This window comes from Ambystoma mexicanum, chromosome 3q, assembly GCF_040938575.1.
Source record: "Ambystoma mexicanum isolate Mex_15411 chromosome 3q, UKY_AmexF1_1, whole genome shotgun sequence".
NCBI lineage: Eukaryota > Metazoa > Chordata > Amphibia > Caudata > Ambystomatidae > Ambystoma > Ambystoma mexicanum.
The window spans coordinates 1,258,562,292-1,258,577,297 of record NC_090926.1 but is presented as its reverse complement, the minus strand read 5'-3'; the positions used below and the strand labels follow the sequence as shown (position 1 = coordinate 1,258,577,297).

Genomic DNA, 15,006 nt, shown 5'->3' with positions numbered 1-15,006 from the left:
ATATAACGACTATATCTGCTATATAAGGCTATAAATGGCATGGCATTGCATATAACAATGATACTTTCCATCTGTGGCTATAACTGCATACAATGGCACTACCTATCAATAGTCTTCTGTACTGGCATTTGAAGGCAATGCCCCTAAACGGTGCAGGTCATGCGAGGTGCCAGGGCGAATACGACACATCTGGGGACAGTGTGTGTACAGAAAGGTCTGATGCCAAGGATAATGTGGGCAGAGTTGCTGCCAGTGGAGTGTGAACAGAACTGGGGCTAGAGGTACTGCGGGCATAGCTGGTGCCAGGGATAATGTGGGCGGAGTTGCTGCCAGAGTTGTGTGAACAGAACTGGGGCTAGAGGTACTGCGGGCATAGCCGGTGCCAGGGATAATGTGAGCAGAGTTGCTGCCAGTGTAGAGTGAACAGATCTGGGGCTAGAGGTACTGCAGGCCTAGATGGTGCCAGAGAAAATGTGGGCAGAGTTGCTGCCAGAGTTGTGTGAACAGAACTCGAGATAGAGGCACTGCGGGCATAGCTGGTGCCAGGGATAATGTGGGCAGAGTTGCTGCCAGTGTAGAGTCAACAGAACTGGGGCTAGAGGCACTGCAGGCATAGCCGGTGCCAGGGATAATGTGGGCAGAGTTGCTGCCTGCGTAGTGTGAACAGAACTGGGGCTAGAGGTGCTGCGGGCATAGCTGGTGCCAGGGATAATGAGGGCAGAGTTGCTGCCAGTGTAGTGTGAACAGAACTGGGGCTAGAGGTGCTGCGGGCATAGCTGGTGCCAGGGATAATGTGGGCAGAGTTGCTGCCAGTGTAGTGTGAACAGAACTGGGGCTAGAGGCACTGCGGGCATAGCTGGTGCCATGGACAATGCGGGCAGAGTTGCTGCCAGTGTGCACAGAACTGGGGCTAGAGGCACTGCGGGCATAGCTGGTGCCAGGGATTGTGTGGGCAGAGTTCCTGCAAGTGTAGTGTGAACAGAACTGGGACTAGAGGCACTGCAGGCATAGCTGGTGCCAGGGATAATGTGGTCAGTGTTGCTGCCAGTGTAGAGACGCTGCCAGTGTAGTGTGAACAGAACTGGGGCTAGAGGTACTGCGGGTATAGCTGGTGCCAGGGGTAATGTGGTCAGAGTTGCTGCCAGTGTAGAGTTGCTGCCAGTGTAGTGTGAACAGAACTGGGGCTAGAGGCACTGCGGGCATAGCCGGTGCCAGGGATAATGTGGGCAGAGTTGCTGCCAGAGTAGAGTGAACAGAACTGGGGCTAGAGGCACTGCAGGCATAGCTGGTGCCAGGGATAATGTGGTCAGAGTTGCTGCCAGTGTAGAGTTGCTGCCAGTGTAGTGTGAACAGAACTGGGGCTAGAGGTACTGTGGGCATAGCTGGTGCCAGGGGTAATGTAGGCAGAGTTTCTGCCAGTGTAGAGTGAACAGAGCTGGGGTTAGAGGCACTGAAGGCATAGCCGGTGCCAGGGATAATGTGGGCAGAGTTGCTGCCAGAGAAGAGTGAACAGAACTGGGGCTAGAGGCACTGCGGGCATAGCTTTTGCCAGGGATAATGTGAGCAGAGTTGCTGCCAGAGTAGAATGAAAAGAACTGGGGCTAGAGGAACTGCGGGCATAGCTGGTGCCAGGGATAATGTGGTCAGAGTTGCCGCCAGTGTAGTGTGAACAGAACTGGGGCTAGAGGTGCTGCGGGCATGGCTGGTGCCAGGGATAATGCGGGCAGAGTTGCTGCCAGTGTAATGTGAACAGAACTGGGGCTAGAGGTGCTGCAGGCATGGCTGGTGCCAGGGATAATGAGGGCAGAGTTGCTGCCAGTGTAATGTGAACAGAACTGGGGCTAGAGGCACTGCAGGCATAGCTGGTGCCAGGGATAATGTTGGCAGAGTTGCTGCCAGTGTAGTGTGAACAGAACTGGGGCTAGAGGCACTGCGGGCACAGCTGGTGCCAGGGACAATGTGGGCAGAGTTTCTGCCAGTGTTGTGTGAACAGAACTGGTGCTAGAGGCACTGCAGGCATAGCTGGTGCCAGGGATAATGTGGCCAGAGTTGCTGCCAGTGTAGAGTGAACAGAACTGGGGCTAGAGGCACTGCGGGCATAGCTGGTGCCAGGGATAATGTGGGCAGAGTTGATGCCAGTGTTGTGTGAACAGAACTGGTGCTAGAGGCACTGCGGGCATAGCTGGTGCCAGGGATAATGTGGGCAGAGTTGCTGCCAGTGTTGTGTGAACAGAACTGGTGCTAGAGGCACTGCGGGCATAGCTGGTGCCAGGGATAATATGGGCAGAGTTGCTGCCAGTTTAGTATGAACAGAACGGGGGCTAGAGGCACTGCGGGCATAGCTGGTGCCAGGGATAATGTGGGCAGCGGTTCTGCCAGTGTAGTGTGAACAAAACTGGGGCTACATGTGCTGCGGGCATAGCTGGTGCCAGTGATAATGTGGGCAGAGTTGCTGCCAGTGTAATGTGAACAGAACTGGGGCTAGAGGCACTGCGGGCATAGCCGGTGCCAGGGGTAATGTAGGCAGAGTTTCTGCCAGTGTAGTGTGAACAGAACTGGGGCTAGAGGCACTGCGGGCATAGCCGGTGCCAGGGATAATGTGGGCAGAATTTCTGCCAGTGTAGAGTTGCTGCCAGTGTAGAGTGAACAGAATTGGGGATAGATGCACTGCGGGCATAGCTGGTGCCAGGGATAATGTGGGCAGAGTTTCTGCCAGTGTAGTGTGAACAGAACTGGGGCTAGAGGCACTGCGGGCATAGTCGGTGCCAGGGATAATGTGGGCAGAGTTTCTGCCAGTGTAGAGTTGCTGCCAGTGTAGTGTGAACAGAACTGGGGCTAGAGGTACTGTGAGCCTACCTGGTGCCAGGGATAATGTGGGCAGAGTTGCTACCAGTGTAGAGTGAACAGAACTGGGGATAGATGCACTGCGGGCATAGCCGGTGCCAGGGATAATGTGGGCAGAGTTTCTGCCAGTGTAGAGTTGCTGCCAGTGTAGTGTGAACAGAACTGGGGCTAGAGGTACTGCGAGCCTAGCTGGTGCCAGGGATAATGCGGGCAGAGTTGCTGCCAGTGTAATGTGAACAGAACTGGGGCTAGAGGTGCTGCGGGCATGGCTGGTGCCAGGGATAATGAGGGCAGAGTTGCTGCCAGTGTAATGTGAACAGAACTGGGGCTAGAGGCACTGCAGGCATAGCTGGTGCCAGGGATAATGTTGGCAGAGTTGCTGCCAGTGTAGTGTGAACAGAACTGGGGCTAGAGGCACTGTGGGCATAGCTGGTGCCAGGGACAATGTGGGCAGAGTTTCTGCCAGTGTTGTGTGAACAGAACTGGTGCTAGAGGCACTGCAGGCATAGCTGGTGCCAGGGATAATGTGGCCAAAGTTGCTGCCAGTGTAGAGTGAACAGAACTGGGGCTAGAGGCACTGCGGGCATAGCTGGTGCCAGGGATAATGTGGGCAGAGTTGCTGCCAGTGTTGTGTGAACAGAACTGGTGCTAGAGGCACTGCGGGCATAGCTGGTGCCAGGGATAATGTGGGCAGAGTTGCTGCCAGTGTTGTGTGAACAGAACTGGTGCTAGAGGCACTGCGGGCATAGCTGGTGCCAGGGATAATGTGGGCAGAGTTGCTGCCAGTTTAGTATGAACAGAACGGGGGCTAGAGGCACTGCGGGCATAGCTGGTGCCAGGGATAATGTGGGCAGCGGTTCTGCCAGTGTAGTGTGAACAAAACTGGGGCTACATGTGCTGCGGGCATAGCTGGTGCCAGTGATAATGTGGGCAGAGTTGCTGCCAGTGTAATGTGAACAGAACTGGGGCTAGAGGCACTGCGGGCATAGCCGGTGCCAGGGGTAATGTAGGCAGAGTTTTTGCCAGTGTAGTGTGAACAGAACTGGGGCTAGAGGCACTGCGGGCATAGCCGATGCCAGGGATAATGTGGGCAGAATTTCTGCCAGTGTAGAGTTGCTGCCAGTGTAGAGTGAACAGAACTGGGGATAGATGCACTGCGGGCATAGCTGGTGCCAGGGATAATGTGGGCAGAGTTTCTGCCAGTGTAGTGTGAACAGAACTGGGGCTAGAGGCACTGCGGGCATAGCCGGTGCCAGGGATAATGTGGGCAGAGTTTCTGCCAGTGTAGAGTTGCTACCAGTGTAGAGTGAACAGAACTGGGGATAGGTGCACTGCAGGCATAGCTGGTGCCAGGGATAATGTGGGCAGAGTTGCTGCCAGTGTAGTGTGAACAGAACTGGGGCTAGAGGCACTGTGGGCATTGCCGGTGCCAGGGATAATGCAGGCAGATTTGCTGCCAGTGTAGAGTTAGTGCCAGTGTAGTATGAACAGAACTGGGGCTAGAGGCACTGCAGGCATAGCTGGTGCCAGGGATAATGTGGGCAGAGGTTCTGCCAGTGTAGTGTGAACAGAACTGGGGCTAGAGGTGCTGTGGGCATAGCTGGTGCCAGTGATAATGTGGGCAGAGTTGCTGCCAGTGTAATGTGAACAGAACTGGGGCTAGAGGCACTGCGGGCATAGCCGGTGCCAGGGATAATGTGGGCAGACTTTCTGCCAGTGTAGAGTTGCTACCAGTGTAGTGTGAACAGAACTGGGGCTAGAGGTACTGCGGGCATAGCTGGTGCCAGGGATAATGTGGACAGAGTTTCTGCCAGTGCAGAGTGAACAGAACTGGGGCTAGAGGCACTGTGGGCATAGCCGGTGCCAGGGATAATGTGGGCAGAGTTGCTGCCAGTGTAGTGTGAACAGAACTGGGGCTAGAGGCACTGCGGGCATAGCTGGTGCCAGGGATAATGTGGGCAGAGTTGCTGCAAGTGTAGTGTGAACAGAACTGGGGCTAGAGGTGCTGCGGGCATAGCTGGTGCCAGGGATAATGTGGGCAGAGTTGCTGCCATGTAGTGTGAACAGAACTGGGGCTAGAGGCACTGCGGGCATAGCCAGTGCCAGGGATAATGTGGGCAGAGTTTCTGCCAGTGTAGAGTTGCTACCAGTGTAGTGTAAACAGAACTTGGGCTAGAGGTACTGCGGGCATAGCTGGTGCTAGGGATAATGTGGGCAGAGTTTCTGCCAGTGTAGAGTTGCTGCCAGTGTAGTGTGAACAGAACTGGGGCAAGAGGTACTGCGGGCATAGCTGGTGCCAGGGACAATGCGGGCAGAGTTGCTGCCAGTGTAGAGTGAACAGAACTGGGGATAGATGCACTGCGGGCATAGCTGGTGCCAGGGATAATGTGGGCAGAGTTGCTGCCAGTGTAGAGTGAACAGAACTGGGGAAAGATGCACTGCGTGCATAGCTGGTGCCAGGCATAATGTGGGCAGAGTTGCTGCCAGTTTAGTGTGAACAGAACTGGGGCTAGAGGCACTGCAGGCATAGCCGATGCCAGGGATAATGTGGGCAGAGGTGCTGCCAGTGTAGCGTGAACAGAACTGGGGCTTGAGGCACTGTGGGCATTGCCGGTGCCAGGGATAATGCAGGCAGATTTGCTGCCAGTGTAGAGTTAGTGCCAGTGTAGTATGAACAGAATTGGGGCTAGAGGCACTGCGGGCATAGCTGGTGCCAGGGATAATGTGGGCAGAGTTTCTGCCAGTGTAGAGTGAACAGAACTGGGGATAGATGCACTGCAGGCATAGCTGGTGCCAGGGATAATGTGGGCAGAGTTGCTGCCAGTGTAGAGTGAACAGAACTTGGGCAAGAGGTACTGCGGGCATAGCTGGTGCCAGGGATAATGTGGTCAGAGTTGCTGCCAGTGTAGAGTGAACAGAACTGGGGCTAGAGGTACTGCGGGCATAGCTGGTGCCAGGGGTAATGTGGTCAGTGTTGCTGCCAGTGTAGAGTTGCTGCCAGTGTAGTGTGAACAGAACTGGGGCTAGAGGTACTGCGGGCATAGCTGGTGCCAGGGGTAATGTGGTCAGAGTTGCTGCCAGTGTAGAGTTTCTGCCAGTGTAGTGTGAACAGAACTGGGGCTAGAGGCACTGCGGACATAGTCGGTGCCAGGGATAATGTGGGCAGAGTTGCTGCCAGAGTAGAGTGAACAGAACTGGGGCTAGAGGCACTGCGGGCATAGCTGGTGCCAGGGATAATGTGGTCAGAGTTGCTGCCATTGTAGAGTTGCTGCCAGTGTAGAGTGAACAGAGCTGGGGCTAGAGGCACTGCGGGCATAGCCGGTGCCAGGGATAATGTGGGCAGAGTTGCTGCCAGAGTAGAATGAAAAGAACTGGGGCTAGAGGTGCTGCGGGCATGGCTGGTGCCAGGGATAATGCGGGCAGAGTTGCTGCCAGTGTAATGTGAACAGAACTGGGGCTAGAGGTGCAGCGGACATAGTCGGTGCCAGGGATAATGTGGGCAGAGTTGCTGCCAGAGTAGAGTGAACAGAACTGGGGCTAGAGGCACTGCGGGCATAGTTGGTGCCAGGGATAATGTGGTCAGAGTTGCTGCCATTGTAGAGTTGCTGCCAGTGTAGAGTGAACAGAGCTGGGGCTAGAGGCACTGCGGGCATAGCTGGTGCCAGGGATAATGTGGTCAGAGTTGCCGCCAGTGTAGTGTGAACAGAACTGGGGCTAGAGGTGCTGCGGGCATGGCTGGTGCCAGGGATAATGCGGGCAGAGTTGCTGCCAGTGTAATGTGAACAGAACTGGGGCTAGAGGTGCTGCAGGCATAGCTGGTGCCAGGGATAATGAGGGCAGAGTTGCTGCCAGTGTAATGTGAACAGAACCGGGGCTAGAGGCACTGTAGGCATAGCTGGTGCCAGGGATAATGTTGGCATAGTTGCTGCCAGTGTAGTGTGAACAGAACTGGGGCAAGAGGTACTGCGGGCATAGCTGGTGCCAGGGATAATGTGGGCATAGTTGCTGCCAGTGTAGTGTGAACAGAACTTGGGCAAGAGGTACTGCGGGCATAGCTGGTGCCAGGGATAATGTGGTCAGAGTTACTGCCAGTGTAGAGTTGCTGCCAGTGTAGTGTGAACAGAACTGGGGCTAGAGGTACTGTGGGCATAGCTGGTGCCAGGGATAATGTGGTCAGTGTTGCTGCCAGTGTAGAGATGCTGCCAGTGTAGTGTGAACAGAACTGGGGCTAGAGGTACTGCGGGCATAGCTGGTGCCAGGGGTAATGTGGTCAGAGTTGCTGCCAGTGTAGAGTTGCTGCCAGTGTAGTGTGAACAGAACTGGGGCTAGAGGCACTGCGGGCATAGCCGGTGCCAGGGATAATGTGGGCATAGTTGCTGCCAGAGTAGAGTGAACAGGACTGGGGCTAGAGGCACTGCGGGCATAGCTGGTGCCAGGGATAATGTGGTCAGAGTTGCTGCCAGTGTAGAGTTGCTGCCAGTGTAGTGTGAACAGAACTGGGGCTAGAGGTACTGCGGGCATAGCTGGTGTCAGGGGTAATGTAGGCAGAGTTTCTGCCAGTGTAGAGTGAACAGAGCTGGGGCTAGAGGCACTGCAGGCATAGCCGGTGCCAGGGATAATGTGGCAGAGTTTCTGCCAGAGTAGAGTGAACAGAACTGGGGCTAGAGGCACTGCGGGCATAGCTGGTGCCAGGAATAATGTGGGCAGAGTTGCTGCCAGAGTAGAATGAAAAGAACTGGGGCTAGAGGCACTACGGGCATAGCTGGTGCCAGAGATAATGTGGTCAGAGTTGCCGCCAGTGTAGTGTGAACAGAACTGGGGCTAGAGGTGCTGCGGGCATGGCTGGTGCCAGGGATAATGCGGGCAGAGTTGCTGCCAGTGTAATGTGAACAGAACTGGGGCTAGAGGTGCTGCGGGCATAGCTGGTGCCAGGGATAATGAGGGCAGAGTTGCTGCCACTGTAATGTGAACAGAACTGGGGCTAGAGGCACTGCAGGCATAGCTGGTGCCAGGGATAATGTTGGCAGAGTTGCTGCCAGTGTAGTGTGAACAGAACTGGGGCTAGAGGCACTGCGGGCATAGCTGGTGCCAGGAATAATGTGGGCAGAGTTGCTGCCAGAGTAGAATGAAAAGAACTGGGGCTAGAGGCACTACGGGCATAGCTGGTGCCAGAGATAATGTGGTCAGAGTTGCCGCCAGTGTAGTGTGAACAGAACTGGGGCTAGAGGTGCTGCGGGCATGGCTGGTGCCAGGGATAATGCGGGCAGAGTTGCTGCCAGTGTAATGTGAACAGAACTGGGGCTAGAGGTGCTGCGGGCATAGCTGGTGCCAGGGATAATGAGGGCAGAGTTGCTGCCACTGTAATGTGAACAGAACTGGGGCTAGAGGCACTGCAGGCATAGCTGGTGCCAGGGATAATGTTGGCAGAGTTGCTGCCAGTGTAGTGTGAACAGAACTGGGGCTAGAGGCACTGCGGGCATAGCTGGTGCCAGGGATAATGTGGGCAGAGTTTCTGCCAGTGTTGTGTGAACAGAACTGGTGCTAGAGGCACTGCAGGCATAGCTGGTGCCAGGGATAATGTGGTCAGAGTTGCTGCCAGTGTAGAGCGAACAGAACTGGGGCTAGAGGCACTGCGGGCATAGCTGGTGCCAGGGATAATGTGGGCAGAGTTGCTGCCAGTGTTGTGTGAACAGAACTGGTGCTAGAGGCACTGTGGGCATAGCTGGTGCCAGTGATAATGTGGGCAGAGTTGCTGCCAGTGTAAGGTGAACATAACTGGGGCTAGAGGCACTGCGGGCATAGCCGGTGCCAGGGATAATGTGGGCAGAGTTTCTGCCAGTGTAGAGTTGCTGCCAGTGTAGTGTGAACAGAACTGGGGCTAGAGGCACTGCTGGTATAGCCGGTGCCAGGGATAATGTGGGCAGAGTTTCTGCCAGTGTAGAGTTGCTGCCAGTGTAGTGTGAACAGAACTGGGGCTAGAGGTACTGCAGGCATAGCTGGTGCCAGGGATAATGTGGGCAGATTTGCTGCCTGTGTTGTGTGAACAAAACTGGTGCTAGAGGCACTGCAGGCATAGCTGGTGCCAGGGATAATGGGGGCATAGTTTCTGCCAGTGTAGTGTGATCAGAACTGGGGCTAGAGGCACTGCGGGCATAGCTGGTGCCAGGGATAATGTGGGCAGAGTTTCTGCCAGTGTAGTGTGAACAGAACTGGGGCTAGAGGTACTGCGGGCATAGCTGGTGCCCGGGATTATGTGGGCAGAGTTGCTGCCAGTGTAGAGTGAACAGAACTGGGGCTAGAGGCACTGCGGGCATAGCCGGTGCCAGGGATAATGTGGGCAGAGTTTCTGCCAGTGTAGAGTTGCTGCCAGTGTAGTGTGAACAGAACTGGGGCTAGAGGTACTGCTAGCATAGCTGGTGCCAGGGATAATGTGGGCAGAGTTGCTGCCAGTGTAGAGTGAACAGAACTGGGGATAGATGTACTGCGGGCATAGCTGGTGCCAGGGATCATGTGGGTAGAGTTGCTGCCAGTGTAGTGTGAACAGAACTGGGGCTAGAGGCACTGTGGTCATTGCCAGTACCACGGATAATGCAAGCAGATTTGCTGCCAGTGTAGAGTTAGTGCCAGTGTAGTATGAACAGAACTGGGGCTAGAGGCACTGCGGTCATAGCTGGTGCCAGGGATAATGTGGGCAGTTTCTGCCAGTGTAGTGTGAACAGAACTTGGGCAAGAGGTACTGCAGGCATAGCTGGTGCCAGGGACAATGCGGGCAGAGTTGCTGCCAGTGTAGAGTGAACAGAACTGGGGATAGATGCACTGCGGGCATAGCTGGTGCCAAGGATAATGTAGGCAGAGTTGCTGCCAGTGTAGAGTGAACAGAACTAGGGATAGATGCACTGCGGGCATAGCTTGTGCCATGGATAATGTGGGCAGAGTTGCTGCCAGTGTAGTGTGAACAGAACTAGGGCTAGAGGCACTGCAGGCATAGCCGATGCCAGGGATAATGTGGGCAGAGGTGCTGCCAGTGTAGTGTGAACAGAACTGGGGCTTGAGGCACTGTGGGCATTGCCGGTGCCAGGGAAAATGCAGGCAGATTTGCTGCCAGTGTAGAGTTAGTGCCAGTGTAGTATGAACAGAACTGGGGCTAGAGGCACTGCGGGCATAGCTGGTGCCAGGGATAATGTGGGCAGAATTTCTGCCAGTGTAGTGTGAACAGAACTTGGGCAAGAGGTACTGCGGGCATAGCTGGTGCCAGGGACAATGCGGGCAGAGTTGCTGCCAGTGTAGAGTGAACAGAACTGGGGATAGATGCACTACGGGCATAGCTGGTGCCAGGGATAATGTGGGCAGAGTTGCTGCCAGTGTAGAGTGAACAGAACTTGGGCAAGAGGTACTGCGGGCATAGCTGGTGCCAGGGATAATGTGGTCAGAGTTGCTGCCCGTGTAGAGTTGCTGCCAGTGTAGTGTGAACAGAACTGGGGCTAGAGGTACTGCGGGCATAGCTGGTGCCAGGGGTAATGTGGTCAGAGTTGCTGCCAGTGTAAAGTTGCTGCCACTGTAGTGTGAACAGAACTGGGGCTAGAGGTACTGCGGGCATAGCTGGTGCCAGGGATAATGTGGTCAGTGTTTCTGCCAGTGTAGAGTTGCTGCCAGTGTAGTGTGAACAGAACTGGGGCTAGAGGTACTGCGGGCATAGCTGGTGCCAGGGGTAATGTGGTCAGAGTTGCTGCCAGTGTAGAGTTTCTGCCAGTGTAGTGTGAACAGAACTGGGGCTAGAGGCACTGCGGGCATAGTCGGTGCCAGGGATAATGTGGGCAGAGTTGCTGCCAGAGTAGAGTGAACAGAACTGGGGCTAGAGGCACTGCGGGCATAGCTGGTGCCAGGGATAATGTGGTCAGAGTTGCTGCCATTGTAGAGTTGCTGCCAGTGTAGTGTGAACGGAACTGGGGCTAGAGGTACTGCGGGCATGGCTGGTGCCAGGGGTAATGTAGGCAGAGTTTCTGCCAGTGTAGAGTGAACAGAGCTGGGGCTAGAGGCACTGCGGGCATAGCCGGTGCCAGGAATAATGTGGGCAGAGTTGCTGCCAGAGTAGAGTGAACAGAACTGGGGCTAAAGGCACTGCGGGCATAGCTGGTGACAGGGATAATGTGGGCAGAGTTGCTGCCAGAGTAGAATGAAAAGAACTGGGGCTAGAGGTACTGCGGGCATAGCTGGTGCCAGGGGTAATGTGGTCAGAGTTGCTGCCAGTGTAGAGTTTCTGCCAGTGTAGTGTGAACAGAACTGGGGCTAGAGGCACTGCGGGCATAGTCGGTGCCAGGGATAATGTGGGCAGAGTTGCTGCCAGAGTAGAGTGAACAGAACTGGGGCTAGAGGCACTGCGGGCATAGCTGGTGCCAGGGATAATGTGGTCAGAGTTGCTGCCATTGTAGAGTTGCTGCCAGTGTAGTGTGAACGGAACTGGGGCTAGAGGTACTGCGGGCATGGCTGGTGCCAGGGGTAATGTAGGCAGAGTTTCTGCCAGTGTAGAGTGAACAGAGCTGGGGCTAGAGGCACTGCGGGCATAGCCGGTGCCAGGGATAATGTGGGCAGAGTTGCTGCCAGAGTAGAGTGAACAGAACTGGGGCTAAAGGCACTGCGGGCATAGCTGGTGACAGGGATAATGTGGGCAGAGTTGCTGCCAGAGTAGAATGAAAAGAACTGGGGCTATAGGCAATGCGGGCATAGCTCGTGCCAGGGATAATGTGGTCAGAGTTGCCGCCAGTGTAGTGTGAACAGAACTGGGGCTAGAGGTGCTGCGGGCATGGCTGGTGCCAGGGATAATGCGGGCAGAGTTGCTGCCAGTGTAATGTGAACAGAACTGGGGCTAGAGGTGCTGCGGGCATAGCTGGTGCCAGGGATAATGAGGGCAGAGTTGCTGCCAGTGTAATGTGAACAGAACTGGGGCTAGAGGCACTGCAGGCATAGCTGGTGCCAGGGATAATGTTGGCAGAGTTGCTGCCAGTGTAGTGTGAACAGAACTGGGGCAAGAGGTACTGCGGGCATAGCTGGTGCCAGGGATAATGTGGGCAGAGTTGCTGCCAGTGTAGTGTGAACAGAACTTGGGCAAGAGGTACTGCGGGCATAGCTAGTGCCAGGGATAATGTGGTCAGAGTTACTGCCAGTGTAGAGCTGCTGCCAGTGTAGTGTGAACAGAACTGGGGCTAGAGGTACTGCGGGCATAGCTGGTGCCAGGGATAATGTGGTCAGTGTTGCTGCAAGTGTAGAGATGCTGCCAGTGTAGTGTGAACAGAACTGGGGCTAGAGGTACTGCGGGCATAGCTGGTGCCAGGGGTAATGTGGTCAGAGTTGCTGCCAGTGTAGAGTTGCTGCCAGTGTACTGTGAACAGAACTGGGGCTAGAGGCACTGCGGGCATAGCCGGTGCCAGGGATAATGTGGGCAGAGTTGCTGCCAGAGTAGAGTGAACAGAACTGGGGCTAGAGGCACTGCGGGCATAGCTGGTGCCAGGGATAATGTGGTCAGAGTTGCTGCCAGTGTAGAGTTGCTGCCAGTGTAGTGTGAACAGAACTGGGGCTAGAGGTATTGCGGGCATAGCTTGTGCCAGGGGTAATGTAGGCAGAGTTTCTGCCAGTGTAGAGTGAACAGAGCTGTGGCTAGAGGCACTGCAGGCATAGCCGGTGCCAGGGATAATGTGGCAGAGTTGCTGCCAGAGTAGAGTGAACAGAACTGGGGCTAGAGGCACTGCGGGCATAGCTGGTGCCAGAGATAATGTGGTCAGAGTTGCCGCCAGTGTAGTGTGAACAGAACTGGGGCTAGAGGTGCTGTGGGCATGGCTGGTGCCAGGGATAATGCGGGCAGAGTTGCTGCCAGTATAATGTGAACAGAACTGGGGCTAGAGGTGCTGCGGGCATAGCTGGTGCCAGGGATAATGAGGGCAGAGTTGCTGCCAGTGTAATGTGAACAGAACTGGGGCTAGAGGCACTGCAGGCATAGCTGGTGCCAGGGATAATGTTGGCAGAGTTGCTGCCAGTGTAGAGTGAACAGAACTGGGGCTAGAGGCACTGCGGGCATAGCTGGTGCCAGGAATAATGTGGGCAGAGTTGCTGCCAGAGTAGAATGAAAAGAACTGGGGCTAGAGGCACTACGGGCATAGCTGGTGCCAGAGATAATGTGGTCAGAGTTTCCGCCAGTGTAGTGTGAACAGAACTGGGGCTAGAGGTGCTGCGGGCATGGCTGGTGCCAGGGATAATGCGGGCAGAGTTGCTGCCAGTGTAATGTGAACAGAACTGGGGCTAGAGGTGCTGTGGGCATAGCTGGTGCCAGGGATAATGAGGGCAGAGTTGCTGCCACTGTAATGTGAACAGAACTGGGGCTAGAGGCACTGCAGGCATAGCTGGTGCCAGGGATAATGTTGGCAGAGTTGCTGCCAGTGTAGTGTGAACAGAACTGGGGCTAGAGGCACTGCGGGCATAGCTGGTGCCAGGGATAATGTGGGCAGAGTTTCTGCCAGTGTTGTGTGAACAGAACTGGTGCTAGAGGCACTGCAGGCATAGCTGGTGCCAGGGATAATGTGGTCAGAGTTGCTGCCAGTGTAGAGCGAACAGAACTGGGGCTAGAGGCACTGCGGGCATAGCTGGTGCCAGGGATAATGTGGGCAGAGTTGCTGCCAGTGTTGTGTGAACAGAACTGGTGCTAGAGGCACTGTGGGCATAGCTGGTGCCAGTGATAATGTGGGCAGAGTTGCTGCCAGTGTAAGGTGAACATAACTGGGGCTAGAGGCACTGCGGGCATAGCCGGTGCCAGGGATAATGTGGGCAGAGTTTCTGCCAGTGTAGAGTTGCTGCCAGTGTAGTGTGAACAGAACTGGGGCTAGAGGTACTGCAGGCATAGCTGGTGCCAGGGATAATGTGGGCAGATTTGCTGCCTGTGTTGTGTGAACAAAACTGGTGCTAGAGGCACTGCAGGCATAGCTGGTGCCAGGGATAATGTGGGCATAGTTTCTGCCAGTGTAGTGTGATCAGAACTGGGGCTAGAGGCACTGCGGGCATAGCTGGTGCCAGGGATAATGTGGGCAGAGTTTCTGCCAGTGTAGTGTGAACAGAACTGGGGCTAGAGGTACTGCGGGCATAGCTGGTGCCCGGGATTATGTGGGCAGAGTTGCTGCCAGTGTAGAGTGAACAGAACTGGGGCTAGAGGCACTGCGGGCATAGCCGGTGCCAGGGATAATGTGGGCAGAGTTTCTGCCAGTGTAGAGTTGCTGCCAGTGTAGTGTGAACAGAACTGGGGCTAGAGGTACTGCTAGCATAGCTGGTGCCAGGGATAATGTGGGCAGAGTTGCTGCCAGTGTAGAGTGAACAGAACTGGGGATAGATGTACTGCGGGCATAGCTGGTGCCAGGGATCATGTGGGTAGAGTTGCTGCCAGTGTAGTGTGAACAGAACTGGGGCTAGAGGCACTGTGGTCATTGCCAGTACCACGGATAATGCAAGCAGATTTGCTGCCAGTGTAGAGTTAGTGCCAGTGGAGTATGAACAGAACTGGGGCTAGAGGCACTGCGGTCATAGCTGGTGCCAGGGATAATGTGGGCAGTTTCTGCCAGTGTAGTGTGAACAGAACTTGGGCAAGAGGTACTGCAGGCATAGCTGGTGCCAGGGACAATGCGGGCAGAGTTGCTGCCAGTGTAGAGTGAACAGAACTGGGGATAGATGCACTGCGGGCATAGCTGGTGCCAAGGATAATGTGGGCAGAGTTGCTGCCCGTGTAGAGTGAACAGAACTAGGGATAGATGCACTGCGGGCATAGCTGGTGCCATGGATAATGTGGGCAGAGTTGCTGCCAGTGTAGTGTGAACAGAACTAGGGCTAGAGGCACTGCAGGCATAGCCGATGCCAGGGATAATGTGGGCAGAGGTGCTGCCAGTGTAGTGTGAACAGAACTGGGGCTTGAGGCACTGTGGGCATTGCCGGTGCCAGGGAAAATGCAGGCAGATTTGCTGCAAGTGTAGAGTTAGTGCCAGTGTAGTATGAACAGAACTGGGGCTAGAGGCACTGCGGGCATAGCTGGTGCCAGGGATAATGTGGGCAGAATTTCTGCCAGTGTAGTGTGAACAGAACTTGGGCAAGAGGTACTGCGGGCATAGCTGGTGCCAGGGACAATGCGGGCAG

General features: G+C 55.2%; 1 protein-coding gene across 1 annotated transcript in view; it reads left to right on the top strand.

Annotated features, from left to right (window-relative positions):
• LOC138447847 (potassium channel subfamily T member 2-like) overlaps positions 1-15,006 on the top strand; it is a 1,314,520-nt gene that overhangs the window by 482,626 nt on the left and 816,888 nt on the right. The gene's annotated exons all lie outside the window — the stretch shown is intronic.